General features: G+C 35.5%; 1 protein-coding gene across 1 annotated transcript in view; it reads left to right on the top strand.

The window, feature by feature from the left end:
* LOC126471605 (protein hairless-like) overlaps window positions 1–10253 on the top strand; it is an 86112-nt gene extending 75859 nt beyond the window's left edge. Inside the window, exon 5 of the transcript XR_007586352.1 lies at window positions 6809–10253. The gene's annotated coding sequence lies outside the window, so the exon portion shown is untranslated. The remainder of the gene's footprint in view (window positions 1–6808) is intronic.
* Window positions 10254–11805: the final 1552 nt, after the last annotated feature.

Raw genomic sequence — 11805 nt, forward strand, 5'->3', positions numbered from 1 at the left:
TGGGGGAAAAATAATTTACAGGCAGTAAGAATGCGTGATGCGGATATTGAGGAATATCATGCAACTAACTATATTGAAAAAACAAGAGGAGTTAAGAACATAGATGCTTCATATGAGAACATGCTCATAATTTCTCATATTGTGAAATTCTAAGCTAAGAATGTAAGTTGAAATTATAATCTTCATTGCTTTTCTCCTCTCAGCAAAATTAACCATTTCAGAATCTTGGTGAGCTCATATTTCTAGCTAGCTGCGTTCTTTCCTGTAACTGTTGTTCCTGTCTCCTATTATTGGATGTCAATTTATTACATCCTACATTATTATTTCTAGCTGCCATTTGCCTTTTGCATCACGTAAATACTAGCATTCTAATCTCCATCCTTAGTTTGGGATTCATTATTTTTGCCCTTTCCACGTTATTACACATTTCATTTTTCTTCAGTTTTCTCTTCTAGTATTCAGAATAATGATACTGGTGATGCTAAATATGAAGCCTCGCCTAATTATAACATTCTTTCATGTGTGCGTTCTGCCACCGCTTGGTGAGTAGATTTTTTTACTTATCCAATTAAATAAAATATGTAGTCTGCTGCATATATTTTTCATATTTTTGGTAACCTTATTTCACTGCCATTATGTGGAAACTTTTCTTGGTGAAAAACCCTGTATATAGTATGAATATTTCTATTAGGCATTACCTTCCTGGGTATCAAAGCATTATGTGACAGGAAAGGATGGTTCTAGCGCTCAAGTGCACTTGTGAACACAGTGCGCGCGCGCGCGCACACACACACACACACACACACACACACACACACACACACACACAAAGAACAAAATAAATAATAAGTTTGTGGGAAAGGCAGATGATATCAACCAGACGTTTGCACAATAACTACATGTCCATGTTAAGTGAAAGTACAAAGATTGGAGAATAGTGCCACTGTAGAATATTTTATGATAACAATTTTCTATCTGTTACCATTGTATTTTAAATTTCATTAATGTCAAACTTTTTGCCTTTATGCGGAGACTGAAAAGTTTAAGATCCATATAAATATGTTATGTTTATATTTCAGCCTTAGAGGTGGAAGCAATTCTTCCAGAATACACTATATTATATTGATAGTTTATTTATTGAGAGTAAACTTTCTTTTATGGAAAAAGAGCAGAACATTAGTTTTATCTTTATTCCATGATAATATGAAAGGTCATGTAATTACTAGTTCCAGCACAGGAATTTGATATTGTACATTGAGGTAAAAAGTCAGTCCCCTCCTCTCGGCACGGACGAACTGTGGAAATAAAACTTTCAGAAAGTGCATTATTTGCCTAGGAACTGTTGAACTCTTGTCAAGCAGCACACATGAAATACTACCGTAACAGAAATGATATGGCCAACATTCCTAAAAAAGTGTTTTACAGTCATGTTGTCATGCAGCCCTATTTCATTCTTCAGTGGTGTCATCAAATTCAGCCAATTCATTGCCACTGAGCAAGCAGTTTACTTCAGGTGTTTCCTTGCATTCCACCGGAAATTGTCATGTTCAATGCCTTAGACAATTAAAACAAGCCAGAGGTGCAAATTTGTGTACTTACTAAATACTTTGTCACTGGTGGTAACCATTTGAATTAATATATCTGTATCTGTTCCTTCCACTGCTCAAAACATTTACAAGTGCTGGCTTTTTTATAATTCTCCAGTGGAGTGCAAGAAGAACATGTCTGTGCTAAGGAATTGAAGGATTTTCATGAAACTTGTCACAGTTAAGAACACACTCTATGTTGAAAAATAGAAAATTAGTTGTGCACTAGTCCACCATAACATACTGTTCTTTAGTAGTATAAGCAGTCTCGTTTCTTTTCTGTCAATGTTATCTACAGGGTATTTCAAAATAAACATACCAGTTTTAAGGCATTGTGGGATTTATTACGTTCAGCTTACAATTATAAATAATACACCAAATGAAAGAGCAACTCGGACAGTTTTCTTTGTATACCTGTGCGCAATGGGCAGAGTATGGAATGACAAAGAGTGACTGAAAAACGTGTTGAACGAGTGTGAGGCTTTCACTCTTAGCCCCAAAAAATTCCCCGCAGAAAGTTTATGGGCCTTTCTTTTTCAGTGAATCAACTGTAACTGATGTTTCTTACCTTGATGTGCTACGCCTATGGCCTGTGCCTCAATGGGAAGAAGCTGAACAACACATCTTTTTTTTTTTTTTTTTAGAGCAAGATGCCTCACTGGCATAACTCACTATGCGAGTGGTTAAACGACGTTATATCCGACCGGTTGATTGGGTGGAAGGGGCCGGCTGACACAGCATTTTATGCATGACCTCCATGTCCACACACGATCTATCTGACTTTAGAAACAGTGTTATTGTAACAGTTACTCCTGACACATTGATCAAGGTTTTGGAATAACTTGCCTATCGACTCGATGTGTGATTGGTGTTCGCACTGAATAATTGTCAGAAAAACTGTTTGTGTTTCTCTTTCATTTGGTATATTATTTATAATTGTAAGATGAATGTAAAATGCGCTACAAAGCCTTAAAACCCATATATTCATTTTGAAACACCCTGTACTATGTGATTGGTGACTCAGTGGGTGACAGACTACAGAGGTTCCATGGTTAGGGTTTGAGTCAAATTAGTACTGCAAATTTCTCTGGCACTTAATGTGATGATTGCTTTAGTAGATCAATACCCAGTTAAGTGTTGTGATATTCAAAGGAACAGCTAATTTGAAAAACTGCTTCAAAGTGACATATGCAACATAATTGGTTTTTATAATGTGAAAAACCTAAAACTATTGGCAACAATTAAAGGGTGTCTAAATGTGTGTGTGTTTGTGGTGGGGGGGGGGGGGGGGGAGACTACAAAGGAAACATAACAAAGAAACTCACAGAACAGGGTGAATTCTTCACAAATTGGAGTACAATCTTTTGTGATCTTTTCTCCAGTCTTTTTTCATAAAAAAAAGGTAATTTAGTTTATCTGAAGAATGTGTTTCTCCAGTAAAGGTAATGAAGTGAGAATGTTTGCACTAATTGAACATCACATCATTACCAGTTATCTCACTAGGAGCAGCTGTCAGTCTACACAGGATAGTGAATAGATATTAATAAATTCCTTTAATCTGCACTGAAACTGGTTAGGTTTAAAAAATCTTTTATTTTCACTTGCTCTAATTTTTGCGTCGTAAGTTGTGAGAGAAAATAAAGTGCATCAATGTGAAATAGAGCCTCTAGATACATATAAGAGTGCTGATTCTGAAATTTCTAAAAGTGTGAAGAGCTAATAACCTAACAGTTATTTAGACATGTAATGAAAAAAACATCACAAACATTGCCCATTTGAGAGGCATAGTGACTGCAATCTGTGTGTTCCAGAGAACCTTAATGGCAGCCAAGTATTCATTGTTACCACACTTCCCATAACTCAAAATCATTTGTTAATTAATAGAATCATTTTACCAATTACATGCATTTAAGCCAGACAATCCATGTCAGATGTGAATATCCTCTATGCTTGATGTTTATTATTATTATTATTATTATTATTATTATTACTACTATTACTATTATTATTCTTGTTATTGTTATTACTACTATTACTATTATTACTGCTAGTACTACTACTCTAATAATAGTTTTTATTATTTTATTTTACACCTACTAAAATATTCCAGGCTATTAGTCCAGTCAAATTAATTTCTTCTAGAGTCCCAACATTTTGTCCTTGGCTGTAGAGGACGTCTTAAAGGGCGGAAATGAGGGTGGGGGGGGGGGGGGGGCTTCTCTTGGGTGAGGTAAAAGTTTTATTTCTGTATGCTTCTGTGCAGAGGAATGATATCACGGTTTCAAAATTCGAGGTTAATTGGCCGTTGTTGGTTGTTGTCGTCCACAATTGCTATCACCACACTGTAGAAGACTGGGGGTTTCAGCATCAGAATTCTGAGACTGTTCAGTTTTGCAGCCTCCTTCTGATTAAAATTGTCATGTTCAATAATCTCTTCTGTCTATCCTAGTATCTGCTCAAGGCAGCTTAGACCTGAGTCATCTCAAATGGAATATGATTCTCTCCTGGCGTGCAAACCAGTGTTCCACAACACCTGACCTAACTGTTTCTTCTCTTCTACAGTTGGCATTTTGTTCTAATCATTTTATCCACTGTTCCTTTTGTGGTACTTCCTTTCACGAGTATATGATATCCTATTAATTCCTGCTTTTCCAGCAGATGGCAACATTCCTTGGCTGACCTTGGGTTTATAAAGTACATCAGTATTCCTTTCCAAGATTTTCCCTTTGCATTCAGTAATGTCTTTAATGAAGGACAGGAAAAGAATTTTGCAGACTCCTGTGTATCACTATGAAACCTGAAGTGGCAGTTTCAACTTTATTTTTATTTTAGTAAAGGAATACCCATTCGTCAGCAAGGCATTGGTGAGAAATGCCAGTTCTGCATTGAGCAGCTCTAATTCACAGATTTTATAACACTGCTCCTTGCTGTGGATATGTGGTTTGAAGCCCAGTGTAAATATGATCCGTGCACATGGGTTGTCGGTATATAATGTTATCCAAGCTGATACCTTTCCTGAAGACTAGCACATACAGAAAATGTAATAGGTCATTGTTTTATTTTATAAACTACGATTTGTTTTCATGTTTACCCTGTATTTGGTGCACATGTACACTTGTTTTCACATGAAAGAGACTTTGAGAAGATACATTAGTGAAGAAATGACTACTCAATATTTTTGACATTTATGCAAACAAATGTTGGTAGGAAAGGTTGTTGTACATTTGTTGAGGAAAAATAATAGAATTTGTTATTAACAGATGAAAATAAAAGCAGACAAAATGTCATTCATCTGTGTTTAACAATAAAATTAAGTTCATTACAAAAGTGAAACATGGATGTTAACAATAATTCTCTCTCTCTCTCTCTCTCTCTCTCTCTCTCTCTCTCTCTCACACACACACACACACACACACACACACACACACACACACACACATTAAGTGTGTCAAACTTGCTGTTGCTGTACAGATGATCAGTAAATATACGTAATGTTATCTCAAAAATGTTGTTAACGCAAAGAATCTGCATAATTTCAGCAAAAGTATATGTACTCTGTGTGTGTGTGTGTGTGTGTGTGTGTGTGTGTGTGTGTGTGTGTGTGTGTGCGCGCGCAGATAGTATATGAGTGCTCTGCAATGAATATCTCCAACCCACATTCCAACCACTCTCTAGTCTGTTGTCCTAATTATTCAAGAGAGTTCTCAAATGAGAGCGCGCACGCGCGCTCTCATTTGAGAACTCTCTTAAATAATTAGGACAACAGACTAGAGAGTGGTTGGAATGTGGGTTGGAGATATTCATTGCAGAGCACTCATGTACTATCTGCAGATTAAACATGTCTCTCCCAAACTTAACAGCGAATTGTGATCTGCAAGTTCTTTATAAAAGAAAATGACTATTGAACATCACAAATTGTTCTGAATTTAAAATAAAAAAGACACTGTGGAACACAGTGTAATGTCCATGGAAAATTTTACTGTTTCTAAAGATTTAGAACTCAAAAGCTGGATTTGCTTGTGTTTTAGATCTTATAAATCATAAGTTAAAATATATTTCATTCCCTTTAATATCTAAATTATAATTTTTCCATTTTTTGGTATTAAGTTTATGTGCCTTTACATTACGTTTATATGGAAAAGTGCAATATGTCGTCTGTTTTCTTCCTTTGATACAATGAAGTTATTCCAAACCAAACTTCAGCTTTTTTCTGTCTGATATAAGGATTAGACATTAATAATATTTGCTCTTATGTATTTATAGCAACAACTTATTCAAATTTTCTGTCATAAAAGAATTTTATTTTTAAAATAAATCTTCTAGAGGAAGGGAAGTGAAGGTACTGTCTGACCAACAAAATTAGATGTTTAATGTCTAATTAAACTGGAGGGGAGGGGGGCAGCAGGTTATTTAGTCTTGCATAAAAATTACAATAAGTGTGTCACATATTGTTATAATGAAACAAATATCCTTAATTGTTGAACACATCTAATAGATAGGACATTCTGTAAACAAAATGAAACAATCTGTAGCACTTAATTTCTAAATTGGAAATCTACTGCGAAATGAAATGATACATTCGCTAGTTTTGATTAAAGAATATTGATTTAACAGCCTGTGTTGGTTTGGCCGGTTACCACTTCTGTATAGTTAACATTCTGTTAGTTATGTAGCCAGTAATACATTAAGGTAAACTCGTCAGTTGATTTTCAGTAAGTAAATTATTTTTACAGTTCTCAATTGGCTACAGCTTGAGTTTTTCCACTTGCTCATGAATTTAATTTCTTTATAGTAGCAATAAAAATTCTGATTTTAAGAACAATTACATCCGAGGATCGTATTGATTTGATTAATGCATCAGCTTCAATTGTAAACAAGAAATTTTACTGCACAACTAGTTGTGGAGACTATTGTTCCATCACTGAGTGCCACAAAAATGACATGATGTGTGACATACGATGATGCAGCAATCGTCTCCACAGCTAGTTGTGCAGTAAAATATATGGCACAACTGAAGTGGATTTGTTGATCTAATCAATAGTAGGAATAATCCAACAAAAATTGGTTTTAATTTGATTAAAATTATCGTTATTGTTAATTTAAATTTCTAACTAACTTGGGACATGGTTAAAAGATTTTTTACATATATATTTCAATCTTCAGGACCAGTGCAATATTTAATTTGCAAATAGTAACATTTTTAATTTTTTTCTATCCTCTAGGTGCAATCTCTACAAGTGATTCTATTTGTTTTCCCCCCACCCCAAAAAAGTTGAGGCTGCAAGACATTTGAGAGATCACTTAAAATGTGAAAGGAATGTATTCTAAGGATAGAATTATTCTAAATTTTATTTTGTTTGTCATTTTGAAAATAAACTATAGAAACATTCTAACATTTACCACAACAAGCAGCAAGAAACACTCAGAGCAATGTGTACAGATGAATGTTTAAATATTTTGCTAATAGAGTTAGATACACTTCAGTCTGATTTAATTTTTGATCATTTTGTAATTTCTGCTGCTGCAGTATGTTGTTATTTTGATGGTGATTAACAACTAATAAGAGAAATTAGTATAATAGTTCAACCTGGATGTAATACAAACAATGATGAAGAGCACATTATGATTGCCCGCTCCCCCTCCACACACACACGCGCGCGCGCGCACACACACACACACACACACACACACACACACACACACACACACACACACACACACACAAAACACTGGGGCTCAAAATAGGTGTATACCTGTTTTGAATGTAGGATCTTTCGCATTTTGTTCACCTATGTTGGTTTCACAAAATCATGGCAATCAAGTGCAACTGATTGTTTGAATCCTGGTAGGCAGATATGTGACCTTTACAATTTTTATGATGAAGAAAGTAGTAGTACACAGTTGCACATCACGTGAGCTGCACTTCAGTGCCCAAAGTAAATTCCAAACCTCTCTCCAAAGCCTTGTTTGGTGTGTTAATAAATTAAGCAAAAGGTATGTGTCAGCACTGCCTTTCAATATTTTCATTGTCACATGACACAGTCAGACATCTAAATTATACTTTTAAATATCTGAAATGTCATTCACAGGTGAGAGAAATAAGATGGTGAACTGGAACCTTCCATAGAAAGAAGAGTAAGATTTTCACATTGCTGCCGAAAGCTCATTGTTATCCATGGGTCAGTCAATTTTTCTCCATCTTAGTCTGCATGTAACAGAAATAATTTGTTGTTAGATATTCCTTCACACCTGGTGTAAAAAGTATTATTAGAAAAGTGGTGTAGTCAGTATGAGTCTTGATGTAAGCTGTGCTACTCACAGATTAGGTACCAGAGAACTCAGTCCTGCTTAAATGGGTGGATTTCATAAATGATAGAACTAGTAAAGTAAGTAGTAGGGCATGTATGGCTGGGATACCTCAAAGGGCAAGTTCATTCTATCCGCCATGCCCAAAGGCACCTTTCCTTCACGAAGTATGAGAATTGTGTGTAAGTGTATCTGTTGAGGGTACGTGATTGTTATGGTGTGTGTGTGTGTGTGTGTGTGTGTGTGTGTGTGTGTGTGTAGATGATGTGGGTGAAACCCAGTGCCAATGCACAGCCTAAAACTTTCAAAGTGCACTAAGGGGGCAACCGAGCTTAACATACCTGTCTGACAGACATATCCCCATCAACAGTGTCACATGCCCTCATGATACAAGGCAGAGAGATTTGGAACTGAATTGAGGGTGTTGGTGCAAAGCATGGTGATCAAGAACTTCATGCCACCACCTCCCCTTTTTGGCCAAATAGTAGTAGTGTAAATTTCATCCACCACCAGGATTCGAAGCTGCTTACCTCTGAGTCAAGCACCACCACACAAGTGTGTGTTAGGAACCTCAGCTACAGAGGTGGGTAAGACAGAACTGAGAAATAGTTATGTGTAATTCACCCTGTCAAATTGGCAGTCAGTGTTAGTGTCACTTTTTCAAATTACAGATTGACAAGCATGAATGTCATGCTACATTAAAAAAGAGAAATAAGTGTATTTAATGAAATATACTGTAATTGCTCATCATTCCACTAGCACTCTCCTACAGGAAAGTGAAGACTGCTGTAGGTTGTCTGCTTATTCCTGATCCCTATTTTTAGTGCTGCGTTACCACAGATGATTTTGTTGTTGTTTGGTTATTTATTATTAACGTACCACATGAGTAAACACAATATTGTTAGTATGATTTTATTCTGCAGAGATTCTTGAAATTTTCTGCATGTTCTTTAAAAGTGAGCTGAGTAATTATATCTTGCAGCTGTATTATTAGGACTGAAAAAAACTGAATTGCAAAATTGCCTCTTTTTAATAATGAATTAAGTTTAATCGTTAGCTAATGGTCTAAGAATGTTCTTGGAGGTCCTGGTATTGTGGAAAGCTATAAAGAATTCCTTAATATTACTTCTTTTGCAATGATGTACATCAATTTTGACAGTTGGGTAGCATACTGGAAAATTCCATTACTTATTACTGTTTCTGTGATTTTGTTTAAGAGGAAAGAAGTAAGTTTGTTACTGCAAATACATTTGCTATCTTATACAATAGTGATGACAAGACTGTATTAATACCAATTGTTGTGGGAATTGCCCATGAACATGCTAAAATTAACTTGTAAACCAAAATCATATTCCAGGAATTACTATACTTACAGAATGGAAAGTAAAGAAACTTGTGTAGTGTGTGAAGATGATGGTGATGACTTAGGAGTTTTCTTGCTGTATACTGAATTCTTATATCAAGATGTTACTTTATCATTATCCAACAATCTACTATGAAAATTCAAAATTATATATTTTTATTTATTACTGTGAATGCTGCATTACGTGTCTTTTGGATGTTGCTTGATTTTTTAAAAATTGTATGTTATTTTTGTGAATATATTTAATATTCAGTTAAGGTTGATATATTTGACTGAGAATAACTTCATCCAGGAATAAGAGCCTTGGTCCAGCTGACATTGTAGTCACTGGCATGTACCACTATTAATGTCTTCCTGTTTTATTTGAAAAATCAGTACTAATAGGAGCTCAGAATCACAGTCACCATGAGATTTCAGTGTGTCATACTGCCTTAATTTCATAGACACTTAGTTTTTCATAGTATAGATGTTGCAATACTTATGTGGTGTGAAAAATTAATATTTAAAAGTATTCCTGTCTCATACAATAGGAACATATTTCCTTCAGATTTTCCTGTTTAACTGTGGCCTTATATCATCTCATTGATTTTAAATGGACTAAATTGTTGATGTGAGAGGCATTACTGTTATACTATCATAACATTTTCCGAAAGTTCTTCAGGACTATTTTTAAAACCTTTTTCTTTAAAATGTGTGTATACTTCTAATATTACGTGGCAGATTATGTACATATTATCAGTTGTTAAAACCAAGCTGTCACTTTTAGAATGGGCAGCAAGTAATGAACAGAATTTCGTAATAGTCATGAGCGATTGCAGAGTTGTAACTGAACTGCCATGTGAGAAACTGTGCCATTTATGACCTATTTTGATAACTGCTTCTTCTTCAAGTATTTATTGTGATACAGTTTATGAATGTAAGAATGACTTGTAAATAGGCTGAAATATCTCAGTATGTATGAAGATATCTACTTTAATAAATGTTGCATTTTACACACATTCTTGCCTTTCTTAATTTAACCTGGGAACAAGAAACTTCCCTGAATCATGAAGACATATATGTTACTACTCTCCCTGAAAGCTTCAAATAATTTTGTGTGTCTGGTGAGCTGCCATCTTATTTAATTTTTTGTATCTATGCAGCCTCTTACTTGCTTTCAATTTGCATTCACAACATATTTCACCATAAATACCCTAACTCTTCTGGTTGCAGGACTCCTTATGCAAGACGGTTCCTACTTTCATCCTGAAAATCTCTACAATATTACTTGGAAGAACAATACCCTCAGATAGCTCCATAAATGAGTCATCAAGGGATATCTTCCTCTTGAAATGCTGTTTTATATAGGGAATCATGGTCCTTAAATGAGACTGTTTTGACATTGTTGTTAATAGTATGGCATTCTTTGTTATAAGTCTGGTAAAGTGCTTCATATTTGTGAATAATTTTCCAACCATGAGGGAGTGATACCAGGTTGAGATGTTAATGAGAAAACTGATTGCACACTTTTAATGTATGACACACACTGTTAAGAGTTTTAAAGATCCTACGAACTTTCAGGATCTCACTTATCATTAAACACTATCATGGTTAACAAAATTAAAGGACTCATTGACTAGACATCAAGTATCTGGAAAGGCCTTAGTTAACATGTTGACTGCCTCACATATAGCGATGGAGGTTTCACCACCAGGCCGGCCCAGGCAGTGTCATCAGGCATGAGGCTCTGCTGTGGCCAGCATTGGCCTCGTGGCAGTCAGTGTGTTATTAACAGATCATGAGGAGCAGACAAAGAATGTTCACTTCAATACTATAATGCTTTTGTGTGAGCCTGTACAGCCTATGGTACGTGGTGAATGTGAATGTGGTGTGCACTTATCAGGATGTTGGATCGGCAACTATGAAAGTCACAAGATAGGTTCTTCTGTAATTTCAAAACTATTGCATTAAGTATAAGTGAAGATATCTGTTGGAAGTAATTATCACACTACATGTTACATCTTAGAGAAGACGTTGTGTTATAATGATATGGACCTACAAGATTTGAATAGTCTGCACTGAAGATGGTCACACAGTGACCGAAATCAATCTGTAAAATAAATAAGTTCAGTCTTTATGACCAGTGCTGCCATTTATCCAAAATATATTGCCTTACAAGTACGAAATCTTTAGTTAGATGCTTTTTGGAGGGATAGATGTTCACAGTATTGCACTTTGAGCAAGTAACAAAGGGTATCTAAATTTTTCCCTAATCTAACAATGGAAATCCAGGATGGAATGAACAATATTATGAAAAGGAAAGTTGCTGCTCACCATACAGCAGAGATGCTGAGTCGCAGATAGGCACAACAAAAAGACTGTCACAAATAAATAAAGCTTTTGGCGTAAGGTCTTCATCAAAAATAGACGGCCCATACACATGCACAAGAGCGCGCGCGCAAACGCAACTCTCACGCACGACTGATGTGCCCCAACAGAACAGCATTTTGCCTAATTTCTCATTTCATGCTTAGTTGGTACCGATAAAGGATATTTAGTTTTATCAAAGGA

This window comes from Schistocerca serialis, chromosome 1 (assembly GCF_023864345.2).
Source record: "Schistocerca serialis cubense isolate TAMUIC-IGC-003099 chromosome 1, iqSchSeri2.2, whole genome shotgun sequence".
In the NCBI taxonomy this organism is placed as follows: Eukaryota; Metazoa; Arthropoda; class Insecta; order Orthoptera; family Acrididae; genus Schistocerca; species Schistocerca serialis.